Below are 12,675 nucleotides of genomic sequence, written 5' to 3'. Positions count from 1 at the left end.
ATCTTGATTGCACATTCCAGTAGTTTTTCCCAATTTCTTAATTTATTTCCTAGTATTCGTGGGTGGTCCTATTGTACAATTGAAAATTTCTCAAGTATTAACACGACATTGTAAATTAATTTGTTATATTAATTTTTAGTATTTTATTTTTAAATAAGCATATCAATAATAAATAATATTTTACCAAATAAAATTTTATATAATTTGATTAGTAATTTCATCTCAAACTTGATGTTTGTTGAAGATATTTTGTCGAAAATCGTTTTCCTCTCATCTAACTGATGTTAGATGTCGTGGATTTATGTGATTGGTTGGGATCGAACGGGCAATTTATAAATTTGATTTTTTTTTCTTTTAGGTTCTCTTAAAAATCAAAAATTAAATTTGAAACTCATAAAGTAATTTTTAGATACTTAGATTAATTTAAAAATATATGTTAATCTTAAATTTGAACTCATACCAAAATTATTTCAAAATTAATTAAATTTAAATAATATTATATTCGCACCAATGCAACATGCTAGTTTAACACTTCTAAAATCACTCCACTTATTAGCAAAGATATTAAATGGATGTGAGAATGATTTAATATTAAATAGATGAGAATAAGACTAGTAATTTAGTAGGATAGTGTTTGGTACGGTATATTAGTTATATAGGTATAAGTTGTAAGGGGTATAAATTATAAGTAAGTATTAGGAGGTATAAGTTATATAGGTTATTAGTGTTTGGTTGGGAGTAAAATAGATGTATAAGTTATATATATTTTATTATTTTGTGTTTGGTTGGGTGGTATAAGAAAGTAGTAAGAAGTATAAATGATTATTTTAACTTTATACTTTTTAAATTATTTGTAATTATTATTTTAATATTTATTATAAGTAGTTTGTATTATTAATTAGATGAATTTATATAAAAATAATAATATATAATTATTGTATAAATATATTTTTAAATAAATTATATTATTACATGTTTTACATTATTTTATATTAAATTATTTATAATTTAACTTATATAATTTTATAAATAAAACTTATTATATATTAATTAATATTTAATTTTAAAATTTATTTATTATTATAAATATTTATATATTGAAATAATATTAATTATTTGTATAAAATAATAATAATATTTTTAATAAAATAATATTTAAAATTCGAACATTATAATTATAAATTAGTTTCAGAAATAAATTATATATATATATAAATTGTATTAATGAATAATAATAATAATAATAATAATAATAATATCAGTCATTTATATAATTAATTATATATATTATTTTAATAATGAAATACAATTTTATTTTATAAATTAATTTTATATATGATTATTATTTTTTAATTAACATTATTATTATTTTTAAATAATAATTATATTTAATTATGTATAAAAATTATCACATTAAAAAAATTTATACTTAAAATAATATAATTTTTATTTATAAAAATAAAAAAAATATAAATAAAAAAAATCAAATAAAAATAAGTAATTGTATATTTATTATTATTTAAGTTTGAAAATTAAACATGGTTAAATTTAAATTAATAATTAGGTATAATTTATTTTATTATTATATTTTAAAATATAATAAAAAAAATTAAAATTTTAATAATTTTATAAAATTAAGATTAAAAGAATATATTAAGTTTTATAATATTCATTGTAACTAGTTTAAGTATGTATTAAGTTATACCCCTTATCAAACTTTCAAAATTTCAGCTACAAAAGGGTACAAACAAACTCGATCATTCATATCATTATCAAATATTCTCACTTATTTTGAATCCCTTTTACTAATTTTCTCATGGACCAAGGTTAGTTCTTGAACCCATTGTTTGATATCTTCATTTTCTTACGTAGTTTGACTTTCAAATCTCGGTTTATAATTCACAAACTTGTTTTGGGTGCCAGTAATGATGAGGAAACTGAATACCCACTTTTTTCATGTTTAGCAAGCTTATCCTGTCACATAATGAATATTATTATAATTTCAATAAAAGTACTCACTTTAGAATCAGTTTTTCACACAAATATTTTCTAAGTTTATATGATGGAATGGCTTGAATAATTAATGTTTTTAATTAGAATTTCTTTAAATCCTTGTCTCTCAATAATAACATTACAAATAACTAAGGTAGTTAACAAAATTTATTTCTAAGACATCAAATGTCACTGTTTCAATTCTCACTTAAAACAACATAAGTTGAAAATAACAATACAAATGTCTTATACTTTTGCCTAAACAATCAACGGAAGTTAACAAAATTGACTTCTAAGATTCGATTCTCATTTAAAACACACCATAAGTTATAAATAACCATACAAATGTCATAGATTCGATTCTCATTTAAAACACCGTAAGTTGAAAATAACCATACAAATGTCTTATACTTTTATCTAACCAATCAACCGGAAGTTCTAAATAAGTTACATTTGAATCTTCAATTGGGTGGGTCTATGAGAATATTTGAAAATCTAAGTTGAAAATAAAATGATGTATTTGTTGAAATAAAGTAATCTAAAGACTTGGATAAAATTAAAGCATGGCAAAACTTATTGATGAAGTCAAGTAGAAAGAAACATTCAGATTCACAATTTTAGAAAAAGAAACATATCTTCAATTCCTTGTAAATAATGTGTATTTTCTAAGAACTCCGCCCTATATATTATAAGATGCTTTCTTCATGTCAACTATCATTGTAAAATTACAATTTGACGCTAATCTAAGTTGCTTTTTTCATGTCAACTACCATTGCAAAATATCAATAAAGATGTTAATTATATTGGATTTGTCATTAAAAAAAATGATTAAAATATTAGTTTGGTTGGAGATGCCGGGGATCGAACCCCGTGCATCTCGCATGCAAAGCGAGCGCTCTACCATTTGAGCTACATCCCCAACTGTCTTTCAAATATTTAAACGCAATTTTCAAATGCGATCTAATTTGAGATGAGATTATTGGAGATGCAAAATTAATTCTGGTGCCTCTTGCATGAAAAACGATCGCAGAACACACCTTTATGCTTATAGATAAAGATTATATTTTAGTTAAACCTCTCGAAAAAATAATTGTCGAATTCTAATTACAACTTTATTATAGAGTTTACTTGTTAAGATGCAAAAGCATCTCCCTTTGCATCAATCTCTATTGTGCTAATAAGAGGTTATGTATCTTGGAGATTATACCTTCAAGAGATTTGATACAAATTGGAGGAAATATGTGAAAGACAAAGATATTAAGGTTGAAGATGCTTTTGTGTTTGAAGTCAATGAGTCGAGAATTGAGGACTCTGATTTTGAGAAATGATTATCGACCTGGATTCTAAAGAAAACATATCGAACAAGAATGATGCAAAGAATGATGTTGAATTCGAACAGTCATCGAAGATTTTGATTGATCCTCATGTTGAGATCTTAAAACACACTAGTGAGCTTCCAGAGCATATGACAAGAAATCGAGTCAATCCTAGTGATCGATCTATGAAGGGGGTTGATGATCCATTTGAAGTAGGAAGCCAAAATTTTCTAAATACTGTTATTGTTACGACTATATTCTCTATAAAAAAAAATATCTTAGTTGGAACAAGAGCATTAGGATTTCCCTTACAATAATATCCAAACTAGCTAGGATTAGTTGATGACAAGATTCAATGCCAATGCCATAACAATCAATATGAATATTCGCCGTGGTTGAAAGAAGATTCACTAGTAAGCTCATGAATTATTAATTCTTGCAACAAAGAGATCAAAGAAGACTTCATTCATATAGAAACGACCTTAAAACTCAGGGATAGACTTAAAAGAATATTTCAAGTGAGAATGAACAAAAGTACGTTCAAGCTTTAGAAAAATATAATTAAATTCACATAAACAAGGCAATACACCTTTTAAGAAATATTTCTCCTCAGTGAATCGATGGTGGGATGAATTTCGATGCATCAATTCTTTGCCTAGTTATGAATACAAAATTGTGGTAAATTTATATTGTTTATTTTCTAATCGGGTTGAGCAAGAAAATGTTAAAAAATTATTGAGAAAGTTCTTGATTGGACTCGACGATTCTTATGATTACATCATGAGTCAAATCTTGGTTATATAACATCGATGATCTTCCTTGTGAAATGTGAGTTTAAGCATTGATTGTCAGAAAATATAAAGTTGTAGGCCTTTATTGATGTTAGTGTATATAATATAATAATATATTATATTGATATATTATTATATTATACAATATAATATATTATATTATTATATTGTCTTTTATACCATTAGGGTATATTTAATTATTAATGGGCTTGAGCCCTGTATGTATAAGCAATTTAGGGTTTTAGGCTAATTACTCCTATATAAGGATTGGTTGTAAAGGTTGAATAAACAACACTCAAGTTTTTTCAAGATTTTTTCTTCTTTAGCAAATATCTATTTTCCAGAGTTTCATATCTTCATAGTTGTTCTTAGAAAGATCCAATAGTCAAAGCCAACATTTGGTATCAGAGCTAGATTGAAGAACATGTCGTCGACAAGATCAACCAGAGATGCGACGGCAATGAAGATTGGAAGAGAAGGGAACGTGACGCTCTCCTATCCGTTACTCACGAAGAGTAACTACTCGGTTTGGGCATTGAAGATGCGGGTAAACTTACAAGCACAAGGAGTGTGGGAAGCCGTGATGCTCGAAGATGTCGACGAACGGATGGATAGAATGGCTTTCGCCGCCATCTATCAAGCACTCCCTGAGGACGTTCTTCTCATGGTGGCTGAGAAGGATTCCGCTAAGCTAGCGTGGGAGACGTTAAAGAATGCATGTTGGAGTGGAGAGAGTCAAGGAGGCAAAAGTGCAAACCTTGAAGACACAATTTGAGGCGATTCGTATGAAGAATGGGGAATCGGTGGATGATTTCGCCATGAAATTGACATCCATTGTGACTGGTATCCGCTCGTTAGGAGAGAAGGTGGAGGAGATCTCCGTCGTCAAGAAGTTCCTTAGAGCCTTACCACAAACATACATGCAGATCGTTACAGCGATCGAACAATTTGGTGACCTCAAGAATATGACCGTCGAAGAGATCATCGGTCGTCTCAAAGTCCACGAGGAGAGACTTCGCGGATACGGAGACCAAGAGGAGGAGCATCTATTACTCACGCATGATGAATGGATGTCACGAATGAAGAAAAACGGAGAAGCCGATTTTTCTTCTGGATCATCGAGTCGTAGCGGCAACGGTGGAGATAACCGAGGTCGTGGTAGAGGGCAAGGGCAAGGTCAAGGTCAAGGGCGAGGTTGTGCAGAAAGCTCACCTCGACAAGAAGGTACCAAGCCCCGCAAAGAAAAGAGCACAGTGAAGTGTTACGCTTGTCAAAAGTATGGGCACTACGCGTCTAAGTGCCCTAACAATAGATCTGACGGTGAGGTAAACCTCACTAGCTTCTATGATGAGGAGCCAGCATTAATGTTTGTTGAGGTAGTGACAAAAACTTTGTCCGAAGAAGATGATGCAAACCTCACTAGCTTCTATGATGAGGAGCCAGCATTAATGTTTGCTGAGGTAGTGACGAAAGTTTTGCCCGAAGAAGATGATGCAAACCTTGCTAGCTTCTATGACGAGGAGCCAGTATTAATGTTTGCTGAAGGAGACGAGAAGACAAACCTTGAAGAGTTCATGCAAGAACCGTCCAAGGAGGAACCAGATGTGGTGTTGTTCAGTGAAGAGAAAGTCATGGAGAAACTCCTCGCAAGTGGCGATGAGTGTAATCACACTAATGTGTGGTACCTTGACAATGGAGCAAACAACCATAGGAAGGGCCATCGAGAGAAGCTCAATGAGCTCGACGAGAAAATTACCGGAAATATGAAGTTTGAAGACGGAAACAAAACGCACAAGTTTCCTAATTCATCTTACGGGGAAATCTATGTGAGCAGAGACTCTATATTCGAGGAGGAGAAGAAGTGGGAGTGGTGCAACAACAACAACAAGCTCGTACAAAATCCCGTGGAGTTCGGAATCCTACGAGATGTCTATGTGGAGGCACCACTAGTAGAGATGGATCTTGATAAATTGTTGTTGCTCACCACCGATGAGCCAACAACATATCACGAGGCGGTAATCGAAGAGTCGTGGAATGAAACCATGAACAAAGAGCTCGAGTCTATCAGGAAGAATAAGACATGGGAGTTCACTGACTTACCACCCGGTCACAAAACCATTGAGTTAAAGTGGCTTTTCAAGTTGAAAAGAGACAGCGAAGGCAACATCCTCAAGCACAAAGCGAGATTGAAAGCAAAAGGCTATGTGCAGAAGCAATGCAATGATTTTGAGGAGAACTTTGCACTGGTGGCGAAACATTACACAGTCAGGTTAATACTTGGTATCGAGGTGGACCAGAAGAAATATAGCATTAAGGTAAAGCAGGAAGCTTATGCGAAACATGTGTTGAAACAGTTTGTAATGAAGTATTGTAACTCGAGCAAGTATCCTATGGAAGCAAAGTTGCAGCTCGGAAAGGATGTGGAAGGAAGCTTAGTGGATCCGAAGGAGTATTGGCGTATCATCGGGTGTCTCAGGTACTTGACACACACTCGACCGAATATCTCTTATGTAGTTGACATAGCGAGTCGATACATGGAGAAGCTTGCCACTCTACACCAACAGGCAGTAAAAGACATTCTTCGTTACGTGAAGGGAACGATGAATTATGGGATTCAGTTAAGAAGAGGACGAGAAGTTGAAGAACTCGTTGGTTTTACTGACAGTGACCTAGCCGGTGACACAGATGACAGAAAAAGTACTAGAGGGATGGTGTTTTATCTCAACGGGAATCTGATCACGTGGCAATATCAAAAACAACGAACTATTGTTTTATCTTCATGTGAGGCGGAGTTTATGGAAGCTACTGCAGCGTCGTGCCAAAGACTTTGGCTAAGAAACTTGTTGAGCGAGGTGCTCGGATGCGAGATGAGGCAGGTAATCCTCTATGTCGACAACAAGTCTGCAATAGAATTAATGAAGAACTCGGTGTTTCATGGACGCAAAAAACACATCGACATTCGGTTCCACTTCATCCGTAAATGCGTCAAGAATCAACATATCGTTGTAGAGTTTGTAGGCACTAGAGAGCAGCGTGCAGACATTCTCACTAAGGCACTAGCAATAGTCAAATTTATAGAGATGCGAGAGATGCTCGGCGTGAAGTATCTCGAACCAAATCAAGCTTACGGGGGAGATTGTGAGTTTAAGCATTGATTGTCAGAAAATATAAAGTTGTAGGCCTTTATTGATGTTAGTGTATATAATATAATAATATATTATATTGATATATTATTATATTATACAATATAATATATTATATTATTATATTGTCTTTTATACCATTAGGGTATATTTAATTATTAATGGGCTTGAGCCCTGTATGTATAAGCAATTTAGGGTTTTAGGCTAATTACTCCTATATAAGGATTGGTTGTAAAGGTTGAATAAACAACACTCAAGTTTTTTCAAGATTTTTTCTTCTTTAGCAAATATCTATTTTCCAGAGTTTCATATCTTCATAGTTGTTCTTAGAAAGATCCAATAGTCAAAGCAACATGAAACTGATCAAATCATGATGATCAAGGAAAACACCAATAGAGCTTATAGTGTCGAGTTAGTTGACCCGCCAGCATGACACGCTAGATAGCCTAATGACCGCAAGCAACGAACTGGACAGAGCCATGGCCATGGAAGATCCAACTACCAACCATACACACAAGTACAAGAAGAAGCCCAAAACGGATATTCATTATGTGGCCAATGCAGGTGAAGCGAAGTCAAAAGCTAAAGAGCTAAGCCAAGACAACCAGAGGTCAAGGTAAGATCGACCCAACCATAAAATGGTTAATGTGAATTAGATGCTCTCCTCCTTCTTTTATTGGGTCCATTATATAATTAACGCAAATTAGGCGAAGAAGGTTACCCTAAACCCTAATAACGTAAAAGGTTACTTCAAATCCTAAATGGCGTAAAAAAAATACCATAAACCCTAAAAAGAGTGAAAAGATACCTTAAATCCTAACGGTGTAAAAGGCCCTAACCCCTAACTAAGTAAAATGTTATACCCTAAACCCTAGGGATAAAAATAAAGGTCTTTAAAAATTATGATACACAAGCTTAGGGCAGCAAATGAGTGAAGCTTTCCTAAGCAGCTCACGAGCTGTTCGGACAAAGCTCGACTTGAGCTTGACTTTGACCGAGTTCGAGTCGAGCTCGAACCAGCTCGTTTAATATTTGAGTTGAACTCGAACTCATATAATACTTGCTCAATGATTTGTCTAACTTTTTCGAGTATGATAATATATATATATATATATTTGTTTTAATATTAAAATTTAAAATTTAAAACAAATATTTTTCTTCAAAGTTTATATGGCAGACCCACAATTCACATTATTCTAATTCCCTAATACATCATCATATCCTACATGAGATTTCATCTTCACTATTTATCTCACTCATTAACAAGAGTTGTTTTATTTCTTCATATTATCTCTTACACACTATTTCTCTCTCGCTCATTCATAAGATTACTGCATTTCTTCATATTATCTCTCATTTATCCACATGGCGTGCACGAAATAGACCCCGATAAGAAATTGACTAATGGCAAAGCGCCGAGGAAATAACTAGTGACGAAGGCAACTAGAAAATCTACTCCAGCTACCGGAGGTGTGAAGAAGCCTCACTGGTTTAGACCATAAAGAGAGATTTGTAAGTACCAAAAGAGTACAAAGTTGTAGATCCTTAAGCTTCAATTCTAAATACTCGTGAGATTGCACAAGATTTCAAAACAAATATGAGATTTTAGAGCTCCATCGTAGCTTCTCTCTAAGAGGCAGCTGAGGCGTATCTAGTCGATCCATTTGAAGACATTAATCTCTACGCCATCCACGTCAAACATGTGACTATTATACCAAAAGACATTCTAATTGCGAGACGTATTCGCGGTGAGAGGGCTTAGAGACAGTGGTTTAATGATTATGTTAGTAGTCATATTTCTTGTCTAGTACCAACTAATTTCTTTCAATAGACTCCACATTAAATGTCTACCATGGCTTTGTTAGATTGATATCTTATGTGTGTTGTTATTTGTCATTGATGATTCAATATTGACTTGCTTTAATTGATTTTCCTTTAAATTGAGATTTGCTTACTTGTCCAACTATTTACAATGAGAAATGAATTGTTTGGCGACAAACAAGAAAATGTACTCTTTTATGTATCATGTTTTAGAATTTTGAATAACTATGATAGTTTAATATTTTCATTTTAAAATATTGAATGTTGAATAAGTATGAAAGTTTAATATTTTCATTTTGAAAATAAATTTTTGTTTGAATTCGAATCAAATTAGAGTTTGAAAATTTAATTTTGGTTTCAAGCTTTCGAGTCGAGCCAAGCTTGTAGGTAAATAATCGAGTCGAGCTCGAACTCAAATTTATAAACTCGTTCGAGTCGAGCTCAAGCTCAAGCTGACTTGAGCTCGGCTTGACTCATTTGCAATCATACACAAGCCTCCTATAAATCTTGTTAGATTTGATCTCTATCCTTATAACCGCATTTAAAAAATAACAACAATAATAAATTATCCAGCTAAATTAAGACTCATAATGCAGTGTCTATTAAACAAATTTTTACATTTCTTCTTTTAAATAAAAACATTATTCAAGTTGTGTCTAAGAGGGATCATAGACACTCAAAATTGTTACATCTTCAATTTATAATTTTTAAATAATTATGATTCATCGAAATAATATTTAAAAAAATCTTAGACGGACTAATTGCACGGGATTTAAAATAAAAAAATATATATTTTTAGAAATAATATTATATAAATAGATTCCAAAATAATTAAAACACAAGCTAATTGTAAAATAAAATAAAATAAAATAAAAGAACAAACAAATATTAATTAAAAGAATAAGTATAATAATATATATTACTTAGCACTAATATAAATTATATTTGTTTTGCAGAAAAAAAAATTTATGCATAAAAAAAAATTTATGAAAGAACCAAATGAGCCAAGCCAAATGACCTAAACCAAATAGGCATAGGCTAAATGGTTAGAGCCAGACCGAGCCCATGCCTGGGCTAGAAGTCCAAGTCCTGACCAGCCTTCCCAACGCCAAATAAAATAACAAACAAAGAGCGCATGTGACTCTTTGTAAGAAGAGAGATTAGAGACCTTTGCCCGGATAAAAAGACAAAAGCCACCTCTTCCTAAGGGTGAGCAAACGGGTAAACCCAACCCGTATTACCCAACCCATATTCAACCCAAATTAAATTTACCAAACCCATAATTCAACCCATATTATTTACTAATATGGGTTGGGTATGGGTTGGGTTGAGTATGGGTTAGGTAACCCAAATTATTTTATTTTTATTTTTTCATTTAACATGTATTTGACTTATTTAATACATTTTTATTCGTTTAACACATTTTTGACATTTTTAACACGTTTTCCACATTTTTCACGTTTTTGACACGTTTTGAAATGTTTAACACGTTTTTCACATTTTTGATATGTTTAATACGTTTTTCACACATTTTGACACGTTTAACACGTTTTTGGCACGTTTAACACATTTTGATAAGTTGAACACGTTTTTCATGTTTTTGGCATGTTTAATACGTTTTTAACACGTTTAACACATTTTTGACACGTTTGACATATTTTTCACGACTATGACACATTTAACAAATTTTGACACGTTTTTGGCACGTTTAACAAGTTTTTCACATTTTTGACACGTTTAACACATTTTTGACACGTTTAACATGTTTTGACACGTTTTCCACGTTTTTGACACGTTTAACATATTTTGACACATTTTCGACACGTTTAATACGTTTTTCACACATTTAATACGTTTTTCACACGTTTAACATGTTTTTGGCACGTTTAACACATTTTGACATTCTGGACACTATTTTCATGTTTTGACATATTTAACACGTTTATCACGTTTTTGACACGTTTGACACATTTTTCACGATTATAACACATTTTTTTACATGTTTTTCACGTTTTTGGCACGTTTAACACGTTTTGACACGTTTAACAAGTTTTTCACATTTTGATACGTTTAACACGTTTTTCACGTTTTTGGCACGTTTAGCACGTTTTGACACGTTTTCCATATTTTTGACATGTTTTGACACGGTTTTGACGTTTTTGGCACGTTTAACACGTTTTGACACGTTTAACACGTTTTTCACGTTTTGACACGTTTAACACGTTTTGACACATTTTCCACGTTTTTGACACATTTTCCACGTTTTCGACACATTTTTCACGTTTTGGCACATTTAACACGTTTTTGACACGTTTAACACGTTTGACACGTTTTTCATTATTAAGACACATTTAACACATTTTGACATGTTTTTCACGTTTAACATGTTTTTCACGTTTTTGGCATGTTTTGACACGTTTTCCATGTGATCTACGTGTTGGCATATTTTGACATTTTTAACACGTTTTTGACACGTTTAACATGTTTCTCACATTTCTGACACGTTTAATACGTTTTTCACACATTTGACGTGCCAAAACGTGAAAACGTGTTAAACGTGCCAAAAACATGAAAAATGTGTTAAACATGCCAAAAACGTGTTCAAACTTATCAAAACATGTTAACGTGCAAAAAAATATGTTATTAAACGTGTTAATATATCAAAAACATGTTAAACGTGCCAAAAACGTGAAAAGCGTGTTAAACGTACCAAAACGTGTTAAATGTACTAAAAATGTGTTAAATGAGCCAAAAACGTGTTAAACATGTTCAACGTGTCAAAAACGTGTTAAACATGCCAAAAATGTGAAAAACGTGTCAAATATGTTAAAAATGTGTTAAACATGCCAAAAACGTGAAAAACATGTTAAACGTGTGAAAATATGTTAAATGAGTGAAAAAATGTGTTAAACATATCAAAAATTTATTAAAATGTCAAAAACGTGTTAAACGTGCCAAAAATGTGAAAACCGTGTTAAACTTATCAAAAACGTGTTAACGTATTAAATATGTTAAAACGTGTTAAACGTGCCAAAAATATAAAAAAAACGTGTTAAACTTGTCAAAAACATGTTAAACGTATTAAACATGTCAAAAACGTGTTAAACATGACAAAAATGTGAAAAACGTGTTATTAGTGTGAAAACGTGTTAAACATGTCAAAAACGTGTTAAACGTGCCAAAACGTGAAAACGTGTTAAACGTGTGAAAAACATGTTATGAGTGTGAAAATGTGTTAAAAATATTAAAAACGTGTTAAACGTATGAAAAACATGTGAAAAATGTGTTATAAGTGTGAAAACGTGTTAAAAATATTAAAAACGTGTTAAACGTGTGAAAAACGTGTTAAACATGTCAAAAACGTGTTCGACTTAAAGTTGGAAGTTGATTAGTTTATATTGTATTAATAATAGAGAATTAAATTAAATTTATATAATTTGGGTAATATGGGTAACCTTAACCTAACCCAACCCAAATTAAACTCAACCCATACTCAACTCAACCCATACTCAACTCATCCCATACTCAACCCAACCCATATTAACCAACCCAAATTAATATTTTGGGTTTGGGTTAGGGTTGGGTTTGGGTAAACCCAAATTATGCTCACCC

General features: G+C 31.9%; 1 non-coding gene and 1 pseudogene across 1 annotated transcript; one reads left to right on the top strand and one right to left on the bottom strand.

The window, feature by feature from the left end:
• Positions 1 to 2,838: 2,838 nt before the first annotated feature.
• TRNAA-UGC lies at positions 2,839 to 2,911 on the bottom strand. The gene has a single exon. It is a non-coding gene; the product is annotated as a tRNA-Ala (tRNA).
• Positions 2,912 to 8,607: 5,696 nt separating this feature from the next.
• On the top strand, positions 8,608 to 9,004 carry LOC124918984 (annotated as a pseudogene).
• The last annotated feature ends 3,671 nt before the right edge of the window (positions 9,005 to 12,675 follow it).

The sequence above is a fragment of the Impatiens glandulifera genome, chromosome 1 (genome assembly GCF_907164915.1).
Source record: "Impatiens glandulifera chromosome 1, dImpGla2.1, whole genome shotgun sequence".
In the NCBI taxonomy this organism is placed as follows: Eukaryota; Viridiplantae; Streptophyta; class Magnoliopsida; order Ericales; family Balsaminaceae; genus Impatiens; species Impatiens glandulifera.
Note: the sequence above shows the minus strand (reverse complement) of the source record. Positions and strands in the feature narration are given on the sequence as shown.